This window comes from Salvelinus alpinus, chromosome 7, assembly GCF_045679555.1.
Source record: "Salvelinus alpinus chromosome 7, SLU_Salpinus.1, whole genome shotgun sequence".
NCBI lineage: Eukaryota > Metazoa > Chordata > Actinopteri > Salmoniformes > Salmonidae > Salvelinus > Salvelinus alpinus.
Genome location: NC_092092.1, coordinates 34,714,744 through 34,727,285, shown reverse-complemented (window position 1 = coordinate 34,727,285; position 12,542 = coordinate 34,714,744). Strand labels below are relative to the sequence as shown.

The 12,542-nt window shown below is 45.2% G+C and overlaps 1 non-coding gene across 1 annotated transcript; it reads left to right on the top strand.

Moving 5' to 3' along the window:
• Positions 1-4,591: 4,591 nt before the first annotated feature.
• On the top strand, positions 4,592-4,665 carry trnat-ugu (transfer RNA threonine (anticodon UGU)). Its single transcript has one exon. It is a non-coding gene; the product is annotated as a tRNA-Thr (tRNA).
• Positions 4,666-12,542: the final 7,877 nt, after the last annotated feature.

The following is a 12,542-nucleotide window of genomic DNA, read 5'->3' as shown; positions in this document are numbered from 1 at the left end:
TGTAGCCCATCCCAGCCTTGTACAGGTCTACAATTTATCCCTGATGTCCTTACACAGCTCTCTGGTCTTGGCCATTGTGGAGAGGTTGGAGTCTGTTTGATTGAGTGTGTGGACAGGTGTCTTTTATACAGGTAACGAGTTCAAACAGGTGCAGTTAATACAGGTAATGAGTGGAGAACAGGAGGGCTTCTTAAAGAAAAACTAACAGGTCTGTGAGAGCCGGAATTCTTACTGGTTGGTAGGTGATCAAATACTTATGTCATGCAATAAAATGCAAATAAATTACTTAAAAATCATACAATGTGATTTTCTGGATTTTTGTTTTAGATTCCGTCTCTCACAGTTGAAGTGTACCTATGATAAAAATGACAGACCTCTACATGCTTTGTAAGTAGGAAAACCTGCAAAATCGGCAGTGTATCAAATACTTGTTCTCCCCACTGTATATATATATTTAAAAAATATATATATATAAATCGGCCGATTAATCGTTATCGGCTTTTTTTGTCCTCCGGCATTGAAAAATCATAATCGGTCGACCTCTACTACCGAATAACCATTTTAAGAGTGTTGTGTTAGAGAACATAATGTCCACATTGTTCCCCTCAGACACACACATACAAACAAACAGACTATACACACTCCCTGGTCGCAGTAGATATCCACAAGATCCTCTGGAGTTAGGGGAAGGGGACAAAGGTCAGGGGTTAGGGATCCAGGGGATTGGTGGACAAGTGAACAGTTTATCCAACCCCATCTCCCAAGGTCTATATTACACTGTGACCACCATCACACACACACACAACACTACAGGAAGAAACAGCAGCCTCTTTCTGTCTCTCTTTAACACACTCTCTCTCGCACACTCTTACTCTCAAACTCATGCACACACACTGCTGACCAGAGAGAGACGGAGAAAGGAAAGGAGAGATGAGTTTCTGGGAAGAGAGGAGTGAGGGCACTGCTGAAGCACCTGTGTGCATGTAAACATTGGTGGAGGAGATGTGTTGCTGATTGAACATGGAGATCAGGGCAGGGACATGACGGGTTCAAAGTTACCACACTGTAGTGACTGTTGGTTAGTTACTCTGTTATAGTTTATAATATTTTCCACATTTCTGTTATGCTACAGCCTTATTCTAAAATGGATTACATTTATTTGTTTCATCATCAATCTACACACAATACCCCGTAATGACAAATCAAAAACAAGTGTGTGTCCAGCTTGCTAATAATCACCAAAATGAAAGCTAGACAGTCAGGGAGCATCGAAAATTCCCAAAACGATGGACAGAGGACTATTTTCTGAAAATGTTCACAGCGAGGAAATATAGCACATTTTTTGTGCGGCCCTCCGGACATTGTTGTCACGTTGGTATAAAGGGATCGGGAGACAGGCGCAGGAATGCGTAATAGGGGTTTTTATTGACCCAAATTACAGCGTGCCATATAAAGGCACGGGGACGAAGACCAAACAAACACGTATAGAGCGAGGAGTACCTCTAATAAATTCACGGGACGAGACCCGAACACACACAAGCGCACAATGATTATCACAGGGGACGAGACCCTTCATCATCTGCGCAATACAAGTGGAACGAAAGGCAAAACAACACAGCACAGGTACTCACACGACCAACGGACATAGGAACAATAATCGACAGGACAATGGTGAACAAAGGGCACACTTATACAATTACTAATCAAATGGGAATAGAGACCAGGTGTGCATAATGACAGTTCCGGAAGGATCCGTGACACTTGTTGAAGGCTGAATGCGGCCCCCGGGTCAAAATTAGTTTGACACCCCTGCTTTACACACACCGCACCCTCAACGGCATGCCCCAGACCTCTGTAAGAACAGAGTATTCAACTACCAACACTACTTATACCCACACACCTTAAACATCCACAACTGCACTTACGCTGAATGACACGCCATACATAGGCCGCTGTAAAACCAGAGTACAGACACACCTTACATGCACCTCAAGCTGGTAAGCATTCCCTATAGACCTCTGTAAGGATAGAGAACACACGCCTACACACACCTTACACACACATACAGTGCCATCGGAAAGTATTCAGACCCCTTGACTTTTTCCACATTTTGTTATGTTACAGCCTTATTCTAAAATTTATTACGTCCATTGTTTTCCTCATCAATCTACACACAATACCCCACAATGACAAAGCAAAAACAAGGTTTTAGAAATTGTAACAAATGTATTAATAATAAAAAATAGAAATACCTTATTTACATAAGTATTCAGACCTTTTGCTATGAGACTTTTACGCTTCTGCCACTCTCTGTTCATCATATATGCATAGTCACTTTAACAATACCTACATGTACATACTACCTCAATAAGCCTGACTAACAGGTGTCTGTATATAGCCTTGCTACTCTTTTTTCAAATGTATTTTTGCTGTTGTTTTATTTCTTCACTTACTTACCTACACACACACACACAAACCTTTTTTTCACATCATTGGTTAGAGCCTGTAAGTAAGCATTTCACTGTTGTATTCAACGCACGTGACAAATAAACTTTGATTTGATTTAATTTGGTTTGAAATTGAGCTCAGGTGCATCCTGTTTCCATTGATCATCCTTAAGATGTTTCTACAACTTGATTGGAGTCCACCTGTGGTAAATTAATTTGATTGGACATGATTTGGAAAGGCACACACCTGTCTATATAAGTTGACAGTGCATGTCAGAAGAAAAACCAAGCCATGAGGTCGAAGGAATTGTCCGTAGTGCTCCGAGACAGGATTGTGTCGAGGCATTGATCTGGGGAAGGCTACCAAAACATGTCTGCAGCATTGAAGGTCCCCAAGAACACAGTGGCCTCCATCATTCTTAAATGTAAGAAGTTTAGATCCACCAAGACTTTTTCTAGAGCTGGCAGCCAGGCCAAACTGAGCAATCGGGGGAGAAGGACCTTGGTCAGGTCGGTGAACAAGAACCAAATTGTCACTCTGACAGAGTTCCAGAGTTCATCTGTGGAGATGGGAGAACCTTCCAGAAGGACATCCATCTCTGCAGTACTCCACCAATCAGGTCTTTATGGTAGTAGCCAGATGGAAGACACTCCTCAGTAAAAGCCACATGACAGCCTGCTTGGAGTTTGCCAAAAGGCACCTAAAGGACTCTCAGACCATGAGAAACAAGATTCTGTGGTCTGATGAAACCAAGATTGAACTCTTTGGCCTGAATGCCAAGCGTCACGTCTGGAGGAAACCTGGCACCATCCCTACGGTGAAGCATGGTGGTGGCAGCATCATGCTGTAGGGATGTTTATCAGCAGCAGGGACTGGGAGACTAATCAGGATCGAGGGAAAGATGGAGCAAAGTACAGAAAGATCCTTGATGAAAATCTGCTCCAGAGCGATCAGGACCTCAGACTGGAGCGAAGGTTCACCTTCCAACAGGACAACGACCCTAAGCACACAGCCAAGACAACGCAGGAGTGGCTTCGGGACAAGTCTCTGAATGTCCTTGAGTGGCCCAGCCAGAAGCCGGACTTGAACCTGATCAAACATCTCTGGAGAAACCTGAAAATAGCTGTGCAGCAACGCTCCCCATCCAACCTGACAGAGCTTGAGAGGATCTGCAGAGAAGAATGGGAGAAACTCCCCAAATACAGGTGTGCCAAGTTTGTAGCATCATACCCAAGAAGACTGAGGCTGTAATCGCTGCCAAAGGTGCTTCAACAAAGTTCTGAGTAAAGGGTCTGAATACTTATGTATATATTTCCGTTTTTTATTTTTAATAAATTTGCAAGCATTTCTAAAAACCTGTTTTTGCTTAGTCATTATGGGTTACTTTGTGTAGATTGATGAAGAAGAAGAAAAAAAACAATTTAATCTATTTTAGAATAAGGCTGTAATGTAACAAAATGTAGAAAAAGTCAAGGGGTCTGAATACTTACCGAATGCACTGTATGTACACACTTGTCAGACATCAGCACATAGGTGGACCACAATACAAAGAGGAAAGTAGGAGGGTAAGAGAAAGGAGAGATGGGGAGGAAGAAAGATGGAATGAATGAGGGAAAAGATAGGAAAAAGGAGAGAGGAGATAGATAAGTGTATTACTCCCTTGTGATTAGATCACAGCTCGTAACTAACACCTCCTCCTCTCTCTCTCACTTTCTTTCTCACTTCCTTTCTCTAGCTCTCTCGCCTATGTCTTCACAATTTGGCAGTTTTCCAAGACTCGGGGCAGTAACAGTGTGTGTGTGTGTGTGTGTCATGTTCATGCATGCGGAAAATCTGAAAATCAATATATGTTTGCCTTCAAGTTGAGAGTTTTATTGTGTTTGCAGAATGAGAGGAGCTTTCTGAAAATACATAACATTTACATTAAGTTACAAAACCCATAACTAGCCTACGGATATTGTTGTACTCTCTTTGTCTAGGGGTCCTAGACCTAGTTACATGGTCTGTAACCTGTATGGATTTGTGCATTTATGTGAGAAATCAGCATTTGAGGACCGTGTTAGATGCACAGGAGACAACAATTTACTGAGTTCAGGGCCAGCACCGTCTTGACCTCTTGATCGGCCAGTCCAAGCGGATTATAATCCCGTGTAGCTCAGTTGGTAGAGCATGGTGCTTGTAACGCCAGTGTCGTGGGTTCAATTCCCACAGGGGACTAGTATGAGAAAAGAAAAGTTGGAAAATGTATGCAGTCACAACTGTAACTTGCTCTGGATAAGAGAATTTGCTAAATTACTAAAAATGTCAATTATTAGTTGTTCACATGGTGTTGAAAATAAACATACAAAACAGAAAACTACAAATAGGCATGCCCAAACTAAAGACTCAAAACCAAATAAAAGGCCTCATGGCCGCCAAACAAAACCCCCAACCTCACGGCTTGCAAACTGGAACACTGACTAACAATCCCCTAATTCAGGCCTGGGCGACCTGATTCAATATGGCCCGCGGAATCATGCTCAGATCACATAAAGAATTTGCGATTAGTAAAATATTTGTTAAAGATTTCAAAGAAAAGGATAGTAGACAATGAATGTAGGGTGTTCCAGCAAGAGTGGACATCGAAATATTTCTTTATTGAGGTATCGGGGAAAGCTGTGTGCTTAGTGTGCAAAGAGAGCATCGCTGTCTTGAAAGACTACAACTTCTCCCAACACTTCCAGATGAAGCATGTAGAGAAAGATAGGAATATGTCTTCTGAGCAGAGGGCAAGTGCATCGAAATAGTTGCTTTCTCAGGACTTTTCACAAAACTGCATTCGGCAAACAACGGAATTGCGAGAGCTAGCTATGTACCGTCCCACAAAATTTCCAAACATAGCAAGCCATTCGCTGAGGGCGAATTCATTAACTAATGTTTAATTGACTCTGCAGCAATACTTTGCCCCGACAAGAAAGAGCTGTTTGAAAATGTTTCCCTGTCAAGACGAACATTGACACGGAGTGTTGAGGACATCGCAGAGAATATGGAACAACAGTTGAAAGACAAGGTAAAGGATTTCACCTATTTCTCCTCAGTGCATCTCCACTGAGAGCAGTGATGCACGTGACACAGCACAGTTGTTGATATTCTTACGAGGCATAACCCCAGACTTTGAAATTACAGAGGAGCTTGCTTCAGTGCAGTCAATGAAGAGCACAACCACAAGGAAATATTTATTGGAGGAGATGAATAAGTGTGTGGCATAGCCCCGAATATCTAACAGGTACCGTACACATCAAGTGCATTCGGAAAGTATTCAGACCCATCCCCTTTTTCCACATTTTGTTACGTTACAGCCTTGTTCTATAATGGATTAAATAATTTTTTCCCATCATCAATCTACACACAATACACCATAATGACAAAGCAAAAACAGTTTTTTAAGACATTTTTGCACATTTATAAAAAATGTAAAACTGATGTTGGCAGCGATTACAGCCTCGAGTCTTCTTGGGTATGATGCTACAAGCTTGGCACATCTGTATCTGGGGAGTTTCTCCCATTTTTCTCTGCAGATCCTCTCAAGCTCTGTCAGGTTAGATAGGGAGCGTCGCTGCACAGCTATTTTCAGGTCTCTCTAGAGATGTTCGATCGGGTTCAAGTCTGGGCTCTGGCTTGGCCACTCATGGACATTCAGAGACTTGTTCCGGAGCCACTCCTGCATTGTCTTGGCTGTGTGCTTAGGGTCGTTGTCCTGTTGGAAGGTAAACCTTCGCCCAGTCTGAGGTCCTGAGCTCTCTGGAACAAGTTTTCATCAAGGATCTCTCTGTACTTTGCTCAGTTCATCTTTCTGTCGATCCTGACTAGTCTCCCAGTCCCGCTGAAATTAAATTGACACTCTTGAGCATGAAAAACCCAACACCATTGCTGTTCTTGACACAAACAGGTGTACCTGGCTAGGGCTGTTGTGGTGACCTTCTTAACTCCACACATGGCGTCAGTCATGAGTCATGACCACAGTGAAATTACACGTGACCATTTGTGCATCCTGAACATACTTTGATAATACCCATTTTGCTTACAACCATCATGTCCTAATAACCTGGTTTTAGGGCTCTATTGTCCCTCTAACCACTCTGACATCGGGTGCGTTCGTAAATTCGCTCTGGCTATCAACTCCGATTTCAGAGCACTCTCGTCTGAGTGTGACAGAGCGCAGAATAACTGATGAATTTACAGAACGCTCAACACCCTTTGAATATGGCCGGTGTCAGTAAACGTCAACAAAAAAGCGTCGTTACATTGTTGCCAGCAGCACAGTTACAGTCACCAACACTCTGGATAACATGAAGACAGACTAACCAGCTAGTGCGAGTAAAATGGTCAGAGTGAGGTGTTCTTTCATTTGTGTCCAGAAGTAGCTAGCAAGCTAGCCGACGTTAGCCAATTAGCTTGGGTGCTTGACTGCCATTGTGAGGTCAGAACGCTCGGATCAACCCTACTCGGCCAGAGCGTCCAGTGTGCGCTCTGAATGCCTCGAGAGCAAAACGCTCTGAATTTATCAAAGGACAATCTGACAACTCTCTGAATTTATTAACGGGTGTTGCGCGTTCGTAAATGCATCAGTTATTCTGCACTCTGGCACACTCACACGAGAGTACTCTGAAATTGGAGTAGATAGCCAGTGAATTTACAACGCAAACTTGGTTTCCCAAATGAAGCACTGGGTAGCTGCAGGAACAAGGTTGGAGAGCCCATGGCAAACAGAGTCTGGGCGGAATATCACCTCTCGGCCAGCAAGAGCATGCTCCTCAAACAGTGGTTGATGCGTAGCGTGAAATAAGTGTTCTTGTATGTATTTCTCAGCTGCTCATATTAGGCACATGCTCTGCTATAAATCCGAAGTAGCCTACAAAACGGACCAGCAGGAAAGCGTGGCCTTCATTCGCTATTCGAGTGCACTGCATACAGATAACTTGTATTTTTCCCCCTGCCCATTAAAATATGGGCCATTTGAAAAACGAATTTTACAAAATAATGTGGACACCCCTTCAAATTAGTGGATTCGGGCTATTTCAGCCACACCCGTTACTGACAGATGTATAAAAACACACAGTCATGTAATCGCCATAGACAAACATTGGCAGTAGAATGGCGTAACTGAAGAGCTCCGTGACTTTCAACGTGGCACCGTCATAGGTCAGTTTGTCAAATTTCGGCCCTGCTAGAGCTGCCCGGGTCAACTGTAAGTGCTGTTATTGTGAAGTGGAAACGTCTAGGAGCAACAATGGATCAGCTGAAAAACCGTCTGTCCTAGGTTGCAACACTCACTCCTGAGTTCCAAACTTCCTCTGGAAGCAGCGTCGGCATAAGAACTGTTTGTCAGGAGCTTCATGAAATGGGGTTGAGCAGCCGCACACAAGAGCAGTGGAAACTCGTTCTCTGGAGTGCGACGGACGAATCTGGGTTTGGTGGATGCCAGGAGAACACTACCTGCCCAAATGCATAGTGCCAACTGTAAAGTTTGGTGAAGGAGGTGCAGTTTGAGGAAGGCCCTTTCCTGTTTCAGCATGACAATGACCCCATGCACAAAGCGAGGTCCATACAGAAATGGTTTGTTGAGATTGGTGTGGAAGAACTTGACTGGCCTGCACAGAGCCCTGACCTCACCCCATTGAACACCTTTCAGATGTATTGGAATGCCGGCTGCGAGCCAAGCCTATTCGCCCAACATCAGCACCCGATCTCACTAATGCTCTTGTGGCTGAATGGAAGCAAGTCCCCGCAGCAATGTTCCAACATATAGTTGAAAGCCGTCCCAGAAAAGTGGAGGCTGTTATAGCAGCAAACGGGGGGACCAACTCCATATTAATGCCCATGATTTTGGAATGAGATGTTCGACGAGCAGGTGTCCACATACTTCTGGTCATGTAGTGTATGTTCTGATTTATTAAATATTCTAAGGTTTGTTTCATTCACAACTAAAGTTGCCAAATAACTCTAAAAATGTAATATTGGACCTGTTTCAAACGATCACTTTTATGCTCAACAGAGCTACTCCGTAATGGGAAACATATCCTTTCTATTTTATTCAGCTAAGTTAAATCATATTATTCTTACTATAAAATCATGTTGAATAAAATAATGACACACGACTTATAAGCATATATTGTCAGCTAAATGAACAAGCCTACAGCCTATGGCATGGAGCATAGCCAGATAACATAGGCCTACAGTAGGCCAACTCATATTCTGTTCTTCTGAAATACATTTTCTTCATATCAAAATGTTTCTTTAGATCTGACTTAAATAAATACTGGATTTACTGTGATGGTGTGTATTACATTAATTTGTTAGAATGTTTTTAATGTAGATGTTCCAAAGGTGGGGATCATCTGCTTGTATGTGTGGAGGCCTGGAGATGCTAAACATGTTTATGTTAATTAAAGGTGTTTTAACATGAGAAGGCAGTCTTTTGCATGACCGCCACAGCGCTATGCCTGGCACCTCCTACCATACCCCCTTCAAAGGCACTTACTGTAAATCTTTTGTCTTGCCCATTCACCCTCTGAATGGCACACATACACAATCCATGTCTCAATTATCACAAGGCTTAAAAATCATAACTTTCACGTGGATTCACCTGGTCAGTCTATGTCATGGAAAGAGCAGGTGTTCTTCATGTTTTGTACACTCAGTGTATACTGTATATACATCAGGACATGTACATAGTGAACTCATACACATTGTATAAATGAAAATAGAATACAGTATTTCAGAACGGGACCTACCACTTGCATGTCAATATCAGACTGGGAAGAATTTACATTTGCGAAACCCCCCCCCCCCCATCTGCAAAACGTAATCAACCGATAGGAATACATAAACATCAAATACATATTTATCCAGTGTCAAGTGGAAACATGTTACACCAACCATGTTACACCAGCACAACATCAGTATTAGGGTAGAATAGTTGAACACGCATAGAATAGTTGAACACGCATGCACAGGCACAGAGATTACATTTAGAACAATATCTAGCCTAATAGAAAGAAATATGGCATAACCCTCAACCTTTGCACAGTGACCAGACCGTACAAATGTACCGAGCTAGGAATCCAATATTGCGTCACGCCTATAATTTTGTGAGATTGAAATGCATCCACGGTCATAATCATAACCAATGTCAATTATGTTACATAGCTAGCTAGTAAAATGATAACAAGTTAGCAGGTGCCAGGCTAACTAGCTAGCCAACTCCAGTCATGTGCTAACGTTTTCTGGTAAACCTAGCTTTAGGTGGCTGTTTGTAATGTAGGTTGCTGTTTAGTAGCTATATCTATGACTACAAAGAGAAGAGGTTTTACAATCGAGGTACAATAGATATCTGATTGTAAAACCACTTCTATTTTTAGCCATAGATATGTTTACCTGTAGTTGTTTAGCTAACTTAGCTAGCTAGCTACCTAAGTTAGCAAACAGAAACATAATTTGATTTCACCCCACTGTAACACAGTAGTATGTTAGCCAGCAATACACAATATGGGTTTCAGTAGATAAACTGAAGTTACCTAGCTAGCTAGGTGGCTTGCAGGAAAAAGGACTTTCTTAGCTAGCCACCGTATTTGTCATCTGCCCTTTTACAGTAGTGCTGGACTCAGCTGTAGCTGAGCTTCTAGCTAAATCCAACTCTTTGTTTCAAATCCTTTTCGATTTATTCTGATTGAAACGTATGGTTGAATGTCACCATGTAGTTAACAGAACATCAAAAAATTCTTCATTGTCGAATTTGTGTTGATCAGAGGTGTCACGTTCATCATAATGATTGGACCAAGGCGCGGCGTGGTATGTTTCCATCCTTTTATTTGGAATAGAAAAGTCAAAGGGAAAAAACAATAAAGCGAACAAACGAAACGTGAAGCTCAAAATAGTGCTCACAGGCAACTATACCTAGACAAGATCCCACAAAGCACAATGGGGAAATGGCTACCTAAATATGATCCCCAATCAAAGACAACGATAAACAGTTGCCTCTGATTGGGAACCATACCAGGCCAACATAGACATATAATTCCCCTAGATAACCCACCCTTAATCACACCCCGACCTAACCAACATAGAGAATAAACAGCTCTCTATGGTCAGGGCGTGACAGTACCCCCCCCCCCCCCCCCCCAAAGGTGCGTGGATCGTTGCCGGAGGAACCGGGCCATGGTTCGTCGCTGGGGACTCTGGACTGGGTACCCCCACTGGAGGCTCTGGACTGCAGACTGTCGCTGGAGGCTCTGGACCGCAGACCGTCGCTGGAGGCTCTGGACCGCCGACCGTCGTTGGATGTTCCTGACCGCCGACCGTCTCAGGAGGTTCCGGACCGTGGACCGTCTCAGAAGGTTACGGACTGTGGACCGTCTCAGGAGGTTCCGGACCGTGGACCGTCTCAGGAGGTTCCGGACCGTGGACCGTCTCAGGAGGTTCCGGACCGTGGACCGTCTCAGGAGGTTCCGGACCGTGGACCGTCGTTGGAGGTTCCGGACTGTGGACCGTCGTTGGAGGTTCCGGACTGTGGACCGTCGTTGGAGGTTCCGGACTGTGGACCGTCGTTGGAGGTTCCGGACTGTGGACCGTCGTTGGAGGTTCCGGACTGTGAAACGTCGCCGGTAGCTCTGGACTGGGGACTGTCGCCGGAAGCTCTGGACTGGGAACTGTCACCGGAAGCTCTGGACTGGGAACTGTTGCCGGAAGCTCTGTGCGTGGGGCCGGCACTGGTGGTACCGGGCTGGTGACACGCACCTCAGGACGAGCGCGAGGAGCAGGCACAGGACGTACTGGACTGTGGAGGCACACTGGAGGCCTGATGCGTGGGACCGGTACAGGTGGCACCGGGCTGATGACACGCACCTCAGGGCGAGTGCGGGGAGGAGGCACAGGACGTACTGGACTGTGGAGGCGCACTGGAGGCCTGATGCGTGGGACCGGTACAGGTGGCACCGGGCTGATGACACGCACCTCAGGGCGAGTGCGGGGAGGAGGCACAGGACTTACTGGACTGTGGAGGCGCACTGGAGGCCTGATGCGTGGGACCGGTACAGGTGGCACCAGGCTGATGACACGCACCTCAGGACGAGTGCAGGGAGGAGGCACAGGACTTACTGGACTGTGGAGGCGCACTGGAGGCCTGTTGCGTGGGGCCGGCACAGGTGGCACCGGGCTGATGACACGCACCTCAGGGCGAGTGCGGGGAGGAGGCACAGGACGTACTGGACTGTGGAGGCGCACTGGTGACACAGTGCGTAGAGCCGGCGCAGGATATCCTGGACCGAGGAGACGTACTGGAGACCAGGAGCATTGAGCCAGCACAACCCGTCCTGGCTGGATGCTCACTTTCGCACGGCAAGTGCGAGGAGCTGGCACAGAACGCACAGGGCTGTGGATGCGCACTGGAGACACATTGCGTATCTCCGCAAAACATGGTGCCTGACTGGTCCCACGCTCCTCACAGCGACTGTCTTGCTCCAGACACCAAACCATCCACTCTACCTCATCACTCCCCTCAACTATCTCACAATACTCCTCGCTCAGTCTATCCCAATATTCCTCTTAGCTCTCAGACTCTCCCCTCGGCATCGCCAACCAACCCGTGTGCCCCCCCCAAAATAATTTGGGGGCTGCCTCTCGGGCTTCCGTCGTGGTCGTGAACTTCGGAGTCGCCGTTGATCCTCCTTTCTCTCCCGGGCCCAGGATGTCTGCTCCTCCTGGCCACGCTGCTTGGTCCTTTGGTGGTGGGATCCTCTGTCACGATCGTCATAATGATTGGACCAAGGGGCAGCGTGGTATGTTTCCATCCTTTTATTTGGAATAGAAAACTCAAAGGGAAAAAACAATAAAGCGAACAAACGAAACGTGAAGCTCAAAATAGTGCTCACAGGCAACTATACCTAGACAAGATCCCACAAAGCACAATGGGGAAATGGCTACCTAAATATGATCCCCAATCAGAGACAACGATAAACAGCTGCCTCTGATTGGGAACCATACCAGGCCAACATAGACATATAATTCCCCTAGATAACCCACCCTTAATCACACCCCGAACCTAACCAACATAGAGA